This window comes from Carassius auratus, unplaced genomic scaffold (genome assembly GCF_003368295.1).
Source record: "Carassius auratus strain Wakin unplaced genomic scaffold, ASM336829v1 scaf_tig00215539, whole genome shotgun sequence".
NCBI lineage: Eukaryota > Metazoa > Chordata > Actinopteri > Cypriniformes > Cyprinidae > Carassius > Carassius auratus.
The window spans coordinates 5,921-25,745 of record NW_020528131.1 but is presented as its reverse complement, the minus strand read 5'-3'; the positions used below and the strand labels follow the sequence as shown (position 1 = coordinate 25,745).

General features: G+C 35.6%; 1 long non-coding RNA gene across 2 annotated transcripts; it reads right to left on the bottom strand.

Moving 5' to 3' along the window:
• Positions 1-16,605: 16,605 nt before the first annotated feature.
• On the bottom strand, positions 16,606-18,843 carry LOC113094953 (uncharacterized). 2 transcript variants are annotated; one of them, XR_003288236.1, is made up of 5 exons: positions 18,782-18,843; positions 17,742-17,850; positions 17,507-17,596; positions 16,794-16,978; positions 16,606-16,726 (listed from the first exon to the last, which is right to left on the bottom strand). It is a non-coding gene; the product is annotated as an uncharacterized LOC113094953 (long non-coding RNA). The 2 variants fall into 2 exon arrangements; XR_003288237.1 differs by lacking the exon at positions 17,507-17,596 and adding an exon at positions 17,329-17,392 and having other exon boundaries at positions 16,794-17,031.
• Between the last annotated feature and the right edge of the window lie 982 nt (positions 18,844-19,825).

Below are 19,825 nucleotides of genomic sequence, written 5' to 3'. Positions count from 1 at the left end.
GTATTAAAAGTAAATATATATATGCTACAGGAAGATTTTGTTTTCAGTGATTTACTTTTTTTTTTTTATGAGTGGGTGGTGATTAGCATGATTGCTATTTTCTAATATAAGCCAATATGCATAAATATCAACATTCAGCATACATATATATATATATATAATATATATATAATATTATATATACTTTTTTTAACAAAAAATCTAAAACATTAACCTTAAAAATGCATCTAAATAAACAAAAGTTACAAAAACAAAAAAACAATATATTAATGCAATACTGGCAACAACTCAGTACTGTGGATGTCATTGTTAAAGTAACCGTATATAAGGCATTACTGTAGTGTGAAATTCCATACATATTATGAAGTATGGAAAAACAATGTTTTTTTTTCACATGCCAGTGATCTCAGCTCCTGATAAAATAAAGAAATAAGCCTCTGCCACATGAGTTTTCAGTCCCTTCTGTCACACACTGCAATGTTCACACCATGTGTGTTAAAGCACCTCACCAAACATCATTACGGACAACCAAAAACTCATCTTTTCTTTTACTCTGAGCAAGGAACAGCACCTCACATGTGAATAAGTTGAAATCTTATACACACACACACATTTGTTTGTTTTTTCATAAATAAATAAAAGCCACCAAGTGCATTAACTTACTGCAAAATCAATCACAACAGGACAAAAAAAAATGGGGCTGTAGTTGAGCATGGCACTAGCAAGCCTAGGTTATGCGGTTCGCATACCAGGCAAAGAAAGAACTGATAAGCATTTAAATGTGTTCCTTAAATGCAGTATAAGTTGCTTTGGATATGCCAAATGCATAAACGTGAAATAATAGCTGTCTACATTACAATTATAATAATAATAAAAGTAATGATTTTTATAATTATTACTTTGATAACTGAGGTGCAAGTTGTTTGCAGTTGTTTTTGTTGGAAACAAAAGAGAGTCTGTGGTGTAATGCGAGAGACACAAAAGTACCAAATTCATGATGTAATATATTGTGGGTGCTTCTTCTTTGCAAGGCTGCATCTGTCACACCCCTGTGGACTGTTGATTGCGGTTTCCTCTCTCTGTGTCCATATTTGGTTGTTCCTGTTCTCATTATTAGTTAATCACCTCACTGTGCTCACCTGTGTGCCCCTCGTTATCTGCCCTATATTAGTTCCTGTCTCTTGTGTTCTGGTTTCTTGGTTATTGTCAATGTGTATATGTGTTCATGCCTGTCTCCCTGTGGCTTATCCTCTCCGTGAAGTATTAAAGACTTTGTATTTTCATCTTTGTCCTCATTTGTTTCCCTCGTGCACCAGACCATGACAGCATCATTGCTGGTCCAGTCATTCTGAGGCTTCTAGGTTAGACTCCTCCTCAAAAGTAAATCTATTTAATGTGAATTGTGGCTATTTTGTATGAATTTGTAGATTCTGCTTACACCCCAGTGTATTTATAGTTAGAGGTGGACATTTGTTTCTATTTTGTCACATTTTCGTGAAGTGAGAAAATTGGCTATGTTTTCCAAGAGATTGGTTAGTAAGTGTTAATTTCTACATCATAAAGGTTTCTGACTTTCACTTAATGTAATACAGTGACTTATATAGATAATAATCTTATATAGACAATAATCTGCAGTCTCAATAAACAGTTTAGCATTATGTGTTATTTTTTATTTATTTTTGCCAAAAACGGTTTGCCAAACAGTTCAATTGGATGAGCTCATAGCTGACTCATCTTCCACCAATTGTTTATTTTTATTTTTTATTGGAAAATGTGCAAAGGATTGTGGATGATTGTAAGATGCAAAGGATATGCACAGTGCATCCTTCATAAAATTTACGAAGGCCTCAAAATAAAGGCTGCCTTCCAAGGATCTTTCTAAATTAGATGGCCTTCGACAGAGCTTGACGCTGTTATAGGCAGGCAGGCTTGCTAAGATGCAGACAATTGAGATGCAGCCATTGTTTACCATAGATAACCCCAAATATTGTAATAAAATATTAACCGCTGAATGCCACAATAGACAAATCTGAATCAAGTATTCTAGAACACTGAATAATGCATTTACCCTGAAAATGCACCGCTTTTATAAGCAAAGTCTCACTGGATTGGCTGAAATTCTGTAATGGTCAAAGACGTCTGTTGTTATCATTTAATATTTGTAATACTTGTCATATATTTACTAAATATGAAAATTATCACTAAAAGTAAAAATTAAACTAATATAGAAAAAAAATGGTAAGCAAAATGACTAATTTGAAATAAAAATAAATAAATATAACCAGAGTGGCTCTTTGTTCATTTGTTCCATTTCTTGCCCTGCAGGCAAGAACATAAATAATCATGGTAGTGTGAGAATTACAGAATAAAGTAATTCCAATGACATGGAAGCTTTTGTATGTGTGCCTCTCCTGCGGTTTCGCCCTGCTGTGTAATGCTCAGGATCATACTCATGGAGTTTCCTGTAATGGATGGTTTGGACATCACGGGTTAGCCTCAGAGCAGGATATCATGATTGACTCTGAATGTGGGCAGGGCATACGTAATGAGGTCCATCTGATCACACCTCTGCAAAAACCTGACTTAATTAATTAGTGCTCACTCCTCTGTGTCTTCACTCACATACACATTTACATTTGTACACACACACACAGGGTTCATCTGTTCCCAGCTTAATTAATTGCAGTAACTCCCTCACGCTGCGCCTGCGTGCTCGACTGCACCGACAGTCTGGTCTACAGCTTCCTAGGACAGATTTAAAACCATTTGCTATAAAACACATAGGCTATGTCCGAAATCTCATACTCTCTGAGTAGGCCTTTCTAAAAAATAATTGCTTACTTTACGACCATTAAAAAAGTATTATATAGTATGATTATAATCTGGATGTACTATATTCATCATGTTATCATTATCATGTGACCTACAGTGTCAGTTGATTCACTTCACTGCTGTTCACAAATTGGTTTTTCTTACCATATTATTTTAATGTATTATCTAAATTATGAACACACTGGTTTGTAGTGCAAACAGTTTTATCGTTTACTGCACATTGTCATTATTCACATTATTTCCCTACTGCGTCTAATGAACCGGAAGTCTCGCCCATTGGCTTACTTCCACTAAAAGTGTTTGTATCAGTATTGTAATCAATAAACGGTTACACGTTAGAATAAGGTTCCATTAGTTAATGTTAGTTAATGTATTTATTAACATGAACAAACAACGAACAATACATTTATTACTGTATTTATTAATCTTTGTTATGCTGACTAACTTAACTAAAGTCTAACATGAACTAATGGAACCTTATTATAAAGTGTTACCCAATAATCAGTATGTTCAATTTAGTGAAGTGAATTTTTTAGTGAAGTGACATTCAGCCAAGTATGGTGACCCATACTCAGAATTTGTGCTCTGCATATAACCCATCCGAATGCACACACACAGAGCAGTGAACACACACACACACACACTGTGAGCACACACCCGGAGCAGTGGACAGCCATTTATGCTGCGGCGCCTGGGGAGCAGTTGGGGCTTCAGTGCCTTGCTCAAGGGCACCTAAGTCATGGTATTGAAGGTGGAGAGAGATAACATACGTAGTGTCATACGTAATTACCAGCCCTAATATATGTGTGTGTGTGTGTGTGTGTGTGTGTGTAGAGTTTGGTTCCAAAATGCAAAAAAATCAATTTTGATTAATTTGAGCAAATATGTGTTTCATTTACCAAGAAAGTGGGAAGATGAAAACCACTATTTTCTGTTTCAAACTTTCACATAACATCTTTAGATTGTAATAACATAAAAAAATTCTAATTCAGGTTTTGATTTTTATAATTTTTAATAATTTTCTCAAAAACCAACAAATCCATGAAATTTTTTTCTCAAAATGCAATAAATCCATTGAATAAATATGAAAGTTATTTTTCATATTTAAACTGATGAAAATTCACAACATAGTACGTTGATCCACATATGACAGCCTCTGAACTTGCAAGTCAATACTAATCTTATACACAGGCACTGGACTAAAAAATACATTCATCAGTCATCGCCTCCAAAATGAATTCAAAGGGTCGTCTTGTTAATGCTATAAATTAATTACAGCAATAAAATAAAATTTCATCATGAACAAGACCATGAACAATACCACATTAGACCACAGAGAGTCGTAGATCACTGACAAGCTACGCAATATCGCATTCATAATCCAATGCGATTCATCTAATGAACATGATAGCTTGTCAGTGATCGAGGGCTCTGTGTATTAAATGCATCTGAATAATTTCCATCTGAAAGGATGTGATGGGGATTTAGCGGTACTATTAATCGGCTTTACTGACGAGATGCGGATGACAATCACATGTGATTAATTGTGCAACCCATGTTTGTTGATTACAAAGTACAAAGTAGACGAGGAAAATTAGGATGCCGGGTGAATTCAGAGCACACCCATTACTGTCTAGAGTGTGTGAAATGGTGTACTCTGATTGGTTGTTACTGTTTAAAGTGTGTGGAATGGTGTGCTGTGATTGGTTGAGTGGATATATAACATTCTGCAAAAAAGGGATACTGGCTTTTGTCGCAGTTTGGAGAAGAAAAGGGAAAAAATTACCAAATAACTCTGCAAATATCACATTTTGCATTATATATATATATATGAAGAGTTCAGATGCAAAAGCCTCTAAATGCCATCTGAAATTTTCATCTAAAATTAGGATTTTTATCAGGCTCCTATATTTATGTTCAGTTATTTTACTTTAATAGTCTGGAAAAAGGCCTGCACATTGCAATTAAAGTAAAATGGCTCAACCTAAGCATAGGAGCTTGATAAAAATCCAAATTTTAGATGAACATTTCAGATGGCACTTAGAGGCTTTTGCATCTGAACTCTTCATATATATATATATATATATATATATGAAAAGATACTTTAAATGTGAAATTAAAATGGTCAGTTGGTGACAGCAAGTCGCTGCTAATAAGTGAGTCATTGCGACTGAACCAAATAATTTAATCGATTGATTCATTCAAAACAGTCATGTTGCTGAGAGACGCAAACTGATATTATATTTGTTGGCAAAATAGAGCAAAAACAGTCAATATTGTGTCTCAAAAGTAAGTGTCTTAATATTAAATTTGTGTTTATTGAACTGCTGTATAAAACATTTGTCACATTTGTATTTATGCTGATTTTGGTGAAGAAGAAAAAACTCAGTCTTCACATGATACTGATTAACTAAATGAAATGATATAAATATATATTCCCATTTCTTGAATTTTGTGATCATTCTAAATGTATTTTAAGAAACTGAAACCCAGCTAGACTTTCCATTGCCTTATCTATACTTTAGCTAACTTACATGGTAGCTCTTCTTAATCGTGGTTGTAAGCAAGACAAATTAACTATTTTGCCTTTTGGATAATTAGCTGTAAATTGGAGGCACAGGTAGCTTAGTCTGTTGATCATCACCACTCGCCTCCACAGCAAAACAAACACGACTGGAAAGGGACAGAAGGATTCACTTCTGCTACTCTCTGCCTGTCTGTGACAGTGATGTGCATGCAGAGGCGTCATGCCCAGTCAAAGTGAGGGGCCACGTGCCCCCTCAGATTTTTGAGCCAAGTGGATTTTAATGCAGCTTCAAAAGACAAAAAATAGCAGATTAATATATTCTATATTTGATACAATAGCACCGGCGTGAGAATGTTCAGCGAGTCACTCAGCTCATCAGCTGCTAAATTCAAAGATGTGTTTTTAAAGCGCTGCGAATTATAACCAATTGCACACAACCTTGTTGAGCTTATGAATGCAGTGACCAATCAGAAGTGTTCAGATGAGTCATCGCTATAATGCTGATGCTTTCTTCACTCGCTCGCTGACTGAATACCTCTTTCTGGTGAATTCTCGTCAGAAACAACAAAGTGCAGCTGTGTGTACGAATCTGTAAGTAAGATATTGATTTCACAGTTTTAACAGCTTTAGCAATTTTAATGGGAATTTTTGAGAGTGCTTGAGCTCTAGACTGTCAGTTAAAATGTTCTTTGATAATGGACATGTTCTGTATTCTCTTTCTGAGCTATGAAGTAGTCTAACTTACAACGTTTCCTTCACATTAACTTTCAGTGTTAAATTCGCATTTAATATAAAGTCTGTCGTATTAAAAATATGTTACGGCATGACACCCACAAGTTTTTATGCATAGTAAATAGATTACATTATTAGGCTACTTTGACCATCGCATATTAACTAATCAAGTTAATATTATTGCAAATTATATAATGTGTGAACATATAAAATTATATTCTACAACACTATCACCAGTTTATTTTGATTTCCTGAGTCTGCTATACTAGCTCATGGCCTGTTGCCGCTAATCTTGCTTACACTCTTCTCACACACATTATCTTAGTAATGCAGGTGAGGACATGTTAGAACTGCACTCAGTGCAGTTGGAGCTGGAGGCTTGTTTCTGTCAAAGTTCTTCCTTGTCCTGTGTTCACTGTATGGTCTCGCTTACATTATAGGGTTGGTTTATGCCTCCTGTCCTGTTTGCATGTGTGCTTTGGATTTTAAGACTTTTAGTTTGAGACAGAATCAGTTCTCTGCCTGTCTGTCTGCAACACATTATAACATTGTCATTTTGCCACACTATGGATCTTACCCTGGAGTTTGACACTGGTTGTGTCATGTATTTTAATGCATTATACTAAATATTATATGTATTAGATATTAGATATGTATTAGAATGCTTTATAAATGCAGTTAAAATTATTCAGGAGACCATACAATGCATAATAAGGTGCATTACAAGGAACAATTAATGCATTTAAAACTTTATTTATTGCTTCATGCAGTATGTGCAAGGAGCCGGACAGATCTGGTATTATAAATTTTTAAGTTTAAGACTGGAAAACTATGTGCAAGGAGTGGGGCAGAGGAGCCCTTCAGTTCCAAGCCAGCAGCTTTCAACCTGAAGCTGTTATCTGCACACCCACCGAAGCTAAGCAGGGATGAGTCCAATCTGTATTGGGATGGGAGACCTCCTGGGAAATCTAATGTTGCTGTTGAAAGAGTGTTAGTGAGGCTGACAGGGTATACTCATTCTGTGAGTCCTAACGCCCCAGTAGAGATCAATAAAGAAAGAAAGAGTGGGTTTCAACTGGCCAAGTCACAATGAGGATCTCAATTATGGTCACAGCATCAAACAAGTGCTCACTAAAGACATCTGTTTTTATTTACTCACCCTAATGTATCCATTCCTGTTGACTTTCATTATATGGACAGAAAATGCAATGGAAATCCATGTGAGCCGAAGATATTTTGTTACCAACATTCTACCTTCTTTTGTTTTCTGCAAAAACGAGGAAGGTCATGTTCGAAACCACATGAGGTTGAGTAAATGATGATAATGTTATTTTTGATTTTTAATAAAATCCCTTTGTTTCTACTATAAAATAGAAACTTTTTTGAAAGTCAGCAGATCCGTTTATTGAACCAGATTGCTTAAGATGCTTGGCACATTCTAAAGCAGTTTGTGAGTGACGCTTATTGTGCTTGATGCCTCCTGCTCTTCTGTGTCCCCCTTTACTGCAGACATCTCATGAATGAATGTGATAGGATATTATCACTACTAACTTACAAGAAGATACAGGTAATGCACATATTAGACATTGCACAGAAAAAAACAAAACCATCATTGACAATCATCATCATCGACAATCATCATCATCATCATACATTAATTAAAATTCTGCATCCAGTTTCAGGAAGAAAGCTTAAGAACTCCGAATTCAGAAAACTAGGAGCTGTCACCCTTTTAAAAACAGTACATTTCAAAGTCATATTGACCACTGGTCCAGAAATATTCCCGGTAGTCGTTTCAGAAATCTGGTCATTTTCCAGTGTTGAACACTCAATATAAATGTCAAAATGGAGCGTTACATCACATTTGATGACTCTTTGAAAGCACTTTAAAAGCACAGCATGGCAATGATTCTAGCATCCTCTTTTTGACATTGGCTATGATTCATTTGTTCTCCTGACTTCAGTAACACTTCTCCTGAGATGACTGAAGAGTCTTCTAAAGTCTGCGGTTTTAATCTTAATTACCTTGGCACTCAGAAATGTCATCCAGTGAAGCTCCTTGCTGTAGGGGAGGGCCACTCATTGATGGTGCCCTCTTAAATCCACCCCTCTTTGTTGAAAGTCAGTAACAGAGGGAGGTTGATTAAAAAAGCGAGCAAGGTGGACAGCAACACGTTTAATGAGCCGCCTGAAGGAAAAAAAAGATTTTGGTGAGGTTGAATATTTCAAATGGGAATGCAAAAAAGCTCTTTGCTCTTCGTATCATTATACACAGACTGTTGAGCTCTGCAACTTCCACTCATTTATTAATGCCCCTCATTAAGATACGTCAATGATGAATTTGAATCAAATCCTTACCTCTTCCCCTTTGTATTAAACCTAGCTGTTCAGCAAATACATCTGTGCTGTGATTACCACACATAACCACTGAACAAATTACTTAACAGGTTGACTCTTTTAAATGATATTACATTATGCACAGAAATGTTACATTATAACATTATAATTACATTATTCCACCACCATTAAACGTATGCCTTTCCTCCGCTAAATAAGAAATATGAATACTAAATAAATTAGGATCCAATATGGTGTCCATCACTGATGAACCAGTTTCAAAAACTTTTGCTCTTTAATTGTATGTCATTGTTATCAATTTGCTAATATGCTTAATTTATATAGTCTCTCATGTCTGTATATTGTACGTGACATTCTGCTACTGTGTTGCAATTGTGTATTTCTAAAGGCTGAATATTACCACCAAGGTTACCTGGGAAACTGTATAGTTTTTTTTTTTTTCCATCTACCTTGCAAAGAAAAAAAAAGACCACAAAAAAAACTTACTCTGACTTTGACATAAATGGTGAAAACAAGATGGTGTCAATGCAAGAGAGACTTTATATTGTAAACTGCGAACATATGGCCTTTCACTCACAGATTTAATATAATATAAACTCTTTTGAGTCTAGCAAACCACGGTGGTCTCTTGCAGCATCCCTTGGGCTATAAATCTGGGCTATTGTTTTCCAGATGCACCTTTTCACTTGATGCGTTCCTTTGTTTCCACTTTCCCTGTTTCAATAAAAAATGTTTTCTTCATCAGCAACTCTGATTGAATCATGTTCAGCTCCAATAACCAAGCAGAAAACGTGATGGGGGAATGACTAGAGGGAAGGGGGGAGGTAAATGCTGGTGGGGGTTAGAGAAAGTCTGGAGAAAGTGGGGAATGAGTGTAATGGAGGCTAAAGAGGAAGAGATTCACGTGAAACTGCTTCAAACCTGTACATTAGCCTGTCTCCTCAACACACAAGACATCTGGATTGTTTGTCTGCATATTAGGCTTTTTAACCAGATGAACTATTGAGACAAACTCTTTCTCGGAGATCATTAGGCACAGATGGGGTCTTTTTCCACATTTTCTGCTCTGATTTTACCAGGAAACCAGGGGAAATCTGAGGTTGTGTTATGTGGATTTAAGAGCATCTACACTCTTATTGACAGCTGAAAGCATTATAATAACCAACATATAATTAAAAAAAAAAAATCTATATTGTCCAGCTTATATCAAATTACTTAAAGCAACTCCAGGGACTCTTTTCACATTTCCAGGATTATCAGAAGTCTTCATAGTTGGGTAAATCTATATAGCGCTGAACGGAAACTAAAATCCCCCGTAGCAAAATAAAAAATCCACAATAGCATTTGATTTACAAAGGGGGGATGATAAGAGATTGATTACATTGGTCAAATCAGAGAAAGCACTCCCTCAGCATACTCATGCAGCATTGATAACCAGTTTTATGTTATTTAAAGCCAAGGTAAGAAAATACAAAATATAGTGTTATAAATATACAGTCACACTTTGGTGCAATCCTCACTATTAACTATTAGCTGACTTTTTGTACTCTTGACCTCAATGTACTCCTAATTTGCTTCTAATAGTCAGTAAGGAAGTTAAGTTTAGTTAATGGGTTGGATTAAGGGATCTACTGTAAAATATGGTCATGCAGAATGAGCCATGCAAACTGTCACTTCGCCCATCCTTAAACCCCCTCTTTCCCTCCTGGGTTCATGGCCCAGGTCACTGAAAGTCAGTCACTGAGAGTGTCAGGAACTCAGGTTACTGTGGTTACATACTGCATTTATTAAATCTAAGGAATTCATGATTTAAATTCTTTCATGTTTAGAATCCTTTTAATTGTCTCTGAAATAAGAATGTTTTCCTAAATCTGGCCAGGTGTGACCCTAGGGTGACAGATCTTGACCAACTAAAAGGTCTTATATGTTTCTAGAACTGATTGAGATTTTTTTATATGATCCCGATATATAAGCAAAGTCGCAAAACATTCATGTGAGACTCTGGAGCTCTATTCAGATCTCTCGTATGCTGTTGTGTGTGTCAGGAATCCATTTCTTTGTATTCAAATTGGCAATTGTTTAAGAAACACATTATGCTCAAAGAACACACATTATAGTTGTCACCCTTTTAGTTGTTATGGACACTTTGTTTTTGTGTTTTCCCATCAATCTGTCTATATTTAAGTAGCTCCCTCTCAGTCACTCTCGGTTCGGACATTGTTGTACTAAACTGTGTTTTCCTTTGTTAATCTGCCCGAGTTTGCAGTCCATTATTAAACTGAAACATTTTTGGACTTTACTTGCTGTGTCCTTTTCCTTGTTTTGCAACACAAACCTTGATAATACTTGTGCACATAGACTAGATGAGTTTATTATTTTAAACATATGATTTCTTTAGAGTAAGTGTTGTATGAAATACTTAGGTAATTTTGTAGATGCTATATGCATTCTAGACCATGTGTCTTGTGTAAAATTTGATTAACTGTGACACTAAAATTGTCCAGCGATTTCAAATTGCATGTGTGACATAAAGAGACTGTCCTCCTCTTAAAAACGACCACATAGGTCGTTTGTGCAAGCAGCATATTACGACCTATTATTACGTTTTAAAATCAAGCGCCCTCTAGCGGCCGTATTACGACAGTCTCGTTTGTCGGGTGTGTCGTCATCAAATGACCTTTGACTGTCGTTACCATCGTTACCACCCAAAAAAAGGAGGCGTGACCCAACATCTTACCATGCGTTGTTGTCCAGGTTTGTAAACAATTTTATTTTATGGTTTATTTTTTAAGGTACTGTTCTGATTGTCTGCAATTAATGTCAAAGTAAGTGCAGTTTGACGTTTTCTTTACAAATATGTTGTGAATGCCAGTGAACGAATGTGTGGCAATCGCAACGAATCTGAAATGACCAGTGACCACAACACTTACCATATTTTTTTTTTTTACCATGATAACTGTTTTACTGTGGTATTTGTAGTTAAAAATCATTAACCACAATGCCATGCCTTTAATACCTTTTTGTAATGTAATTGTGATTCAGTGTTTTTTTTTTTTTCAGTTTTGCAGTTTCTTCATATCACATACATCTCCAGCTCCTACAACAACATTCAGTGTCCAGCAGCTCTTTATGATGCTCTCTCTCTCTCTCTCTCTCTCTCTCTCTCTCTCTCTCTCTCTCTCTCTCTCTCTCTTTCTCTCTCACTCTCTCTCTCTCTCTCTCTCTCTCTCTCATTTTCCTTTCCTATTTTTCTGAACTGTAATTCATAAATAAGTCACACATATTTTTCTTTCTTTCTCTTGTTCATCATGGCATATTTTCACAGCTCAGAATCAGATTTTGATCAGTTCTTGTATTAACAGGGAACTTGTACTCGAAGCTCAACTTGAAGAAGTTTCCAGTGAAGATGAAGTCCTTCAAAGGTTCGACACAGGTAATGTTGAAGATATGTAGTTATAACTGATTTACTTTAATTAATTTATCCTTACTTTATGTTAATAACCTTCCTTATAGTCCTTCCTTTCAAATATTTTGTTCACAGATCATTTCTAACACACTGTCTAAACATGTATGTATTAAAACAACAACAACAACTTGTTACTTTTTCTTTATTCCAGCTGAAAAGGAAGACCATGGGCCTGTCAAACCTTGTTTGTGGAGAGGGATGAATTTGACCATCTTGTGTGTTTACGGAGAAGACCAAAAGCTGCTAAGGCAGATATTTCCAGAGGTACGTCTGTGTTGATCTGAGCACCTCGACAGAACTTTACTGCAGTTACATTTTGCACCGAATTTTATGTTTTTTACTTTTTTAAATACCTCACGACCCCATCAGTACAAACCCTGTGCTATGTCAAAGTATTAATAATTCAAACAATTTCAGCAAATTCATATGATATTGTACAAGCGTACTCTCCAGCTTTTCCTCCTGCTGTCATTGACCATCGCCTCAGCTCTCATGCAGACTGTGTCAGGAAATGCTGTGTAACTTGTCATGTGACACAAAAGGGGCCGGTTGCGTAAACATAGCTATTATGTTAAGACTGTGACCAACTAGCAGTTAACCAAGAGATAATCATATTTCTTAGTAAAATTGGACCAATCTATGTTTTTGTAACTGACTTTAAACAATTATGACAAGTCTAGAGTAAATCAAATTATATGGCTAACTTTTTTAAAGATTAGTTTAAGCAGTTTATGCAACCGGCCCCAGGTCTTTAATTTATTTGACCAAATTAGATCATTTAAAGGTGTTTACAACAAGAACAATAACTATAATGACTATTTTAGCATCGCTACCAACAAATTATAAAGTTCTGTTTATTATTATACACGCTGCAGTTATGTTGTCTTTAACCACTAGCCCGTTGCTAGGGGGAAGTCGTGGCTTAGTGCTTAGAAAGTTTGACTCTTAACCATAAAGTTGTGGGTTTGAGTCTCGGCCCGGCAATACGACTTTTTTTGCGCTGCCCCCAACTGCTCACCGGGCACCGTAACATAAATGATCCCCACTGCTCCGTGTGTGTGTGTTCACTGCTGTGTGTGTGCACTTTGGATGGGTTAAATGCAGAACAAGAATTCTAAGTATGGGTCACCATACTTGGCTGTATGTCACGTCACTTTCATTTGTTGTCAATGTTTTAATTATTCATCATGTTATAAATTCAATTTTTTCCTGTCTTGCAGGATTTCTGACAGATTACTGAGTCCTTCTCCATCAGCTCTCCACAATAGCAGCCCTTCCAAAAGCATCCACATCACTCTCTCTTGTGTGGCACATCTGCTCTCAGTCGTTAGCATGTCTACTTGTATTATTTCTCCTCTAGTCAACACTCCCATCTCTACTGTGAACACTCCTGTCACTATCACCATCCCACCTACTGTATTCTATATGCCATATATATATATATATATATATATATGTGTGTGTGTGTGTGTGTGTGTGTGACCTTTAAGGTCATTTAATGATAGAAATGCATTTTCCAGCTGAAAATGATTTATAAAATATAATTATTAATAACCGTTTTAGTTTGTCTTGCATATGTTCACAACAGAAGCGATCAGTGATTACAGGAGATTAAGAGGTAATCATGTGAAATATTAGTCTTAACAATATTTTTCTAATTAGTTAATCACTTTTAAATGAAAGAAAAGAATATGATTTCAGCTGGTGCCTTGCAACTCCTGGTTTGTAAAAATATTATTTGGCATTTTATAAACTTCTCTGCAAACAAATTGACAATTTTTATTTATTTATTCATTTTTTTTATTTTATATATATATTTTTATATTAGCCAATTTAGTTTTAAAGGGATTTTCTATTACATAATTCTGTCTGTACCTATTAGTTACTTTATCAATCAGTAATTTTTAAAAGTTGTTATATTTCACAATAATATATTATTTTTTTGTTTTTATTTCTTCATAGTGACAAACTAGAGAGAAAGAATGGTGTTATTTGCATTGTTTGTCTGAAAAGTTTGACATATCAATAAACACTGATATGGAAATTACTAAAAAAAAATTATCCCTGTGTTTTTTAAATTGTATTTATTTATTTATTTTTATTATTATTTTCCTTTTTTTCTGTAGTTTAACTGGTAGAGCTAAAAATTGCAAGATTGTAAATACATCTCCAAAAAACACACAAGTGATTAAATGTATACATTTAATACACTATAAATATATAAATATAATATTATTTTTTCATACAGTATATGCAAAAATGTTGAGCTTAAATATTGTACATTAATATTAGGGTAAAGAATGTGTATAATCGCAAATATGAGGCCCTTGTTTGAAAATAAATAACTGTAATCAACAAATCTATTGCTGAATCAGGTTTACCCCACAATGCAAATCCGTCATTTTAGTTTTATATTTAGTGGGTGAAAATAAATTCACCACAAGAACCCGGAAAAGCCTGTCATGAATGGCCGTATATGGACAAGTAAGGGTGTCGCTTCTGCTCAACTGGATTTTCATTGGCTTTGAAATCCACTTGGCACTCGAGGACTCGCTGTGACTGGACTTTCTTTTAGCCCAAATTAAAAAACGTTTAATGTTGCAAAGTAAATTTTGCTGTAATTATTACGTCAATAGTACCTTCAGTTAACAATGGTGCATTGCTATATTTTGTGAAATTACCTCTTTACCGAGATCCTAACCTTAAACCTGAACATAACTTAATTGAACTACAAAAAACAGCGCCATGACTTTCACTTTCCATCGATAGAATGGCTAAGGCTTATGGGCAATGTAGTTTAAAATGTTTAATAATGAAATTGTGAAAAATACTTCTTTTTTTAAACAAAGGGATATCTAAGCATGTTTATTGTGCAAAGTTATATGACATATGTGAGAGGCAGGCTGACATTTTTTATTTTACTAAGAGTACTTTTATAAACACATGTATAGCACTTTTCTATGAATGTTTGAAAGCTGTGCCAAACATTATTTAGTAAACATAGCATAATGAGTTGTCCTACCAATTTTCTTTTGAAACTATAATCAGATTTTGATTTACAGCCATTTGGAATGTTAATTGTTTTGCTCTTCAAGGGGACTCTACTGGGCCCCTGGGGATGGAAGGGCAGGAAAAAAATGCACAGCTCTATTCTCATCATTGTCAACAAACTGTTGAGACACATTTTGTAGGTTGTCTTTTCAAAAGCATACCATTATGTAAGTTGGAAGTCATAGTTATCTTAGAATTAAGACACCAGAAAATCAACATAAGTGCCCATTTGGAAAGAGCTCAATTTATTTCATAAGATCAAGAGCAATAATACAGTGCTAATAGTAAACAAAGACAACAAATACATATTCTGACATTTCATCAGACAAGGCCAATGTGTCATTCAGTAAGACAATGTGTGACAGTGTGCAGTTTATGGTTCCATACAATTCATGCAATTTAAAGAATCATAATATAAAATACCTAATTCATAAATCTCTGTAAAGAATGTCTCATCTTTGTCCTGCTCAGGAGCTAGACATCAGTAATGTGCATGAACATCTTCATTATAATACAGAACAGGATTCATGTTGATCTTTCCTTGATTCATCACCTTCAGTTGTGCATGAAGTCCATGCAGTCTCTTCTTATGCAGCTCTTCATCTAACTGAATTTCATTAATATTACTAAATGTTCATGTCTTCATCAAAACAACCATGGTGATTATATGTGTTGTTTACAAAATTAAATGGTGTATCTACCAAAAAACCATCTCTAGTACAGAATATTCACCATACTTGATTATCCAACACCATACGCAATATTTTACTAGGATGCAGCATAAAGACAGATAAAGAAGCATATTAAGACAAATTATATTCAAGTGAAATAAAAATGGGTTACATTAAAACCATTTTATTTTAATCAGATGAAGAAACCCAGATGAAGGCATGGTGAAATGTCTTGAGCACCAAAGAATCACATCCAGTTTCCTTCTCATCATCAGAGCTCTCCTGGTTTTCTTCAAATCCATGTCTCTATCATGATCTTCTTCAATGTCATAAACAATTTGCAATTGTTATCCAGCACAACAATACAACTGATGAACAAGTCATGTGACCAATTCAAATCAAATCATTTTATTATCACAATACCATGAATGCAAGTATACAGGTGGTAAAATGCTTTTCTGCAAACTGCAGCATGACAAGTACTGAATATATTTGCAACACATATACAGTATCAAAAATATAAACCGTATACATAAGAGCTCAATACAGGTAGAAAATATAGTGCAATACTATACTATACAGAGAGAACAAAATGAAAACAATTAACAACAATCACTGTATACTGTAGATATACCTCTGCCCACTGCTCCGGGTGTGTGTTCACAGTGTGTGTGTGTTCACTGCTCTGTGTGTGTGCACTTCGGATGGGTTAAATGCAGAGCACAAATTCTGAGTATGGGTCACCATACTTGACTGTATGTCACGTCACTTTCACTTTCAGTACAGTATGAATTAGTGCAAACAGAATATCAGGTTGCAGAATAATAGTGAGTCAGAGTCCAGTCAGTGTAGCTGATAGAGTGCAGTGCACACAGTATGAGGCTGCTGGTGTGTGTATGTGTGTGTGTGTGGTGTTACTGGTACGAGTTCAGTTCAGTCTGATTGCCTGTTGAAGGAACTTGTTTTGCAGTCTGCTGGTGCTGGTTCTGTGATAATGTCTGTCTGATGGTGATGTTGAGAGCAATCCATGGCTCGTGTGGCTGGAGTCTCTGACGGTCCTCAACAAAAGAAAAACCTTGCGTAGATGTCCTGGAGAGACAAAATCATTGTGTCAATTATATATTATTATTATTTAGAATTGTTGTAATGGACATACCATTGATTCCTGTTGAAGGTTGTTGGAGTAATGGGCTCTCAGTTGTGAAGTTTCTTTTATGGCCGTAACATCTGTGCAGTCACACAGCTGTTTGGGAATTCAGTCTTCACAGTTTCAGGCTGCAGCGCTGCATTTGGTGACCATTGACTCCTCCATCTCTGGCCTCAGACCCGCTTCTCTTTAGTCTGGAGTGAAGACAAATGTTCTCAGTACCAGCTTTCATTCTACTGCAGTCTTTCTGTACAAGTAGAAAATAATAAAAACAGTCATAACAAATCAGTTATGTATTGAAAACTCATAGTACATATGAAGACTTCAGATGCAAAGGCATCTAAGTTCCACCTGAAGTTTTCTTCTAAAATTCTTCTTAGAAGAACATTTCATACAGAACTTAAAGGCTTTTGCATCTGAAGTCTTCATATACAACACATCTCGTTCTTCATTTCTCCATCAACTGACTTAATCCTCCTTCAAAAACTGTAAGTCCATAAGAAAAATAGTTTTGGTGAATACAGGTGCAGGTGTCAGTACTCACCATATTCAGTCATTTTCTGCCCAAATTCCAGAAATGATGCCCTGATGATTTGTTCATTCTAGGACTTATAAAAAGATGTATATGTGAAAAATGATAATTGCTGACTTGAATAGAGATCAACATCATATGCTGTACTAATGCATTGCTTGAATACAGACACATCAATGGGGATGAGCACCTTTTCACTCTTTTCTGTTTGGGCACAATAGAGCCATGTTCATTCCTCATCCCCAACAGGACTGATGTTCTTTGTGTTTTTGCTCTTCAGCTGTAAAACAAAAATATGTCTATTAACCCCATGTTTAATTACTATTGCTTATTACATATGAATTAAGACAGATATAATTAAGTAAATTCACCAAAAGATTCAGGTTAGAGGATTAAATGAATATTGATTACAATTTTCTACAAACCTTTCTTGGAGAGGGCTGATCATGACAGGAACTTGCTGAGCCACACTAGTAGACATTCAGTTGACAAACCTGAAAGAGGCCATCATGCAACCATCCGCTCTGTTTGTACCTTACAACAGAGCAAGAGAGAATGTGTGAGTGAGTGGAGAGAGTAAAGGACTAAGATGAAGACAAACAAGCAAAGAAAGGCAAAATCTTGCGTTTGAGTTTAACAAAATGAGAGGGAAGAAAGCTGTATCTTCAAGCTATATTATTCTCAATTATTTTCTACACTATAACATGCAGCAGGATTGTTGTAAGCAGTTTAAAGACCTCTTCATACCAAGGATGAGTCCATACTTAATGACACAGAGGAACAACATCAGTGGAATATATTTTCCAGCTGATGAACATTAAACAGCCAATCAAAATGCACATTTCAAAAGCTTGATCATTTAAAGTGGCAGACATCAACGTCGCTGCAGTGTGTATATTAATAAACATAACTTTATCATTGGTTGATGTTGGTGTGGATGCTAAAATAGTTATTGTAGTTACTATTCTTGGTGTGAACAGCCTTAAATGATCTAATTTGGCCAAATTAACTGAAGATCTGATGTGTCACATGACAAGTTACACAGCATTTCCTGACTTGCTTTTAAACAGACGTGTTCAATTAAAATCAACATGGAAATAAAGGCAGACTGTGAGGTGCGGACAGATATCATGTACTGTTAGAACGGGTTAAGACGGTGCTAATAAAGAATACAGTGGACTCAATATAAACTTTAGGATATAACGCTCTGACTACTTAAAATGGACACAGTCTGCATGAGAGCTGAGGCGATGGTCAATGACAGCAGGAGGAAAAGCTGGAGAGTACGCTTGTACAATATCATATGAATTTGCTGAAATTGTTTGAATTATTAATACTTTGACATAGCACAGGGTTTGTACTGATGGGGTCGTGAGGTATTTAAAAAAGTAAAAAACATAAAATTCGGTGCAAAATGTAACTGCAGTAAAGTTCTGTCGAGGTGCTCAGATCAACACAGACGTACCTCTGGAAATATCTGCCTTAGCAGCTTTTGGTCTTCTCCGTAAACACACAAGATGGTCAAATTCATCCCTCTCCACAAACAAGGTTTGACAGGCCCATGGTCTTCCTTTTCAGCTGGAATAAAGAAAAAGTAACAAGTTGTTGTTGTTGTTTTAATACATACATGTTTAGACAGTGTGTTAGAAATGATCTGTGAACAAAATATTTGAAAGGAAGGACTATAAGGAAGGTTATTAACATAAAGTAAGGATAAATTAATTAAAGTAAATCAGTTATAACTACATATCTTCAACATTACCTGTGTCGAACCTTTGAAGGACTTCATCTTCACTGGAAACTTCTTCAAGTTGAGCTTCGAGTACAAGTTCCCTGTTAATACAAGAACTGATCAAAATCTGATTCTGAGCTGTGAAAATATGCCATGATGAACAAGAGAAAGAAAGAAAATATGTGTGACTTATTTATGAATTACAGTTCAGAAAAATAGGAAAGGAAAATGAGAGAGAGAGAGAGAGAGAGAGAGAGTGAGAGAGAAAGAGAGAGAGAGAGAGAGAGAGAGAGAGAGAGAGAGCATCATAAAGAGCTGCTGGACACTGAATGTTGTTGTAGGAGCTGGAGATGTATGTGATATGAAGAAACTGCAAAACTGAAAAGAAAAAAAACACTGAATCACAATTACATTACAAAAAGGTATTAAAGGCATGGCAAATGTGTTACTTAACTAAAGAGTACACAATAAGCACAGTTACTGTGGTGAAAAGCATGGTAACGTGTTTATACTACAAATACCAAAGTAAAACTACAGTTATGACGGGAGATACATTGAGTTGTGGTTACTGAGGTTTTATAACACGTGACATGGTTCAGCGACATGTTACTATGGTAAAAACATGGTAAATGCGCGACTTTTACATGACCTCTTTCCACCACAGGCGAATTTCAAACGAATATCACAATGAAAACTAACTTTATAAAGCTGCAGATTTCGATTAAATGATTTGAACGTCAAACTGGTTTAATAGGACATACAGTGTCCAGTATCGAT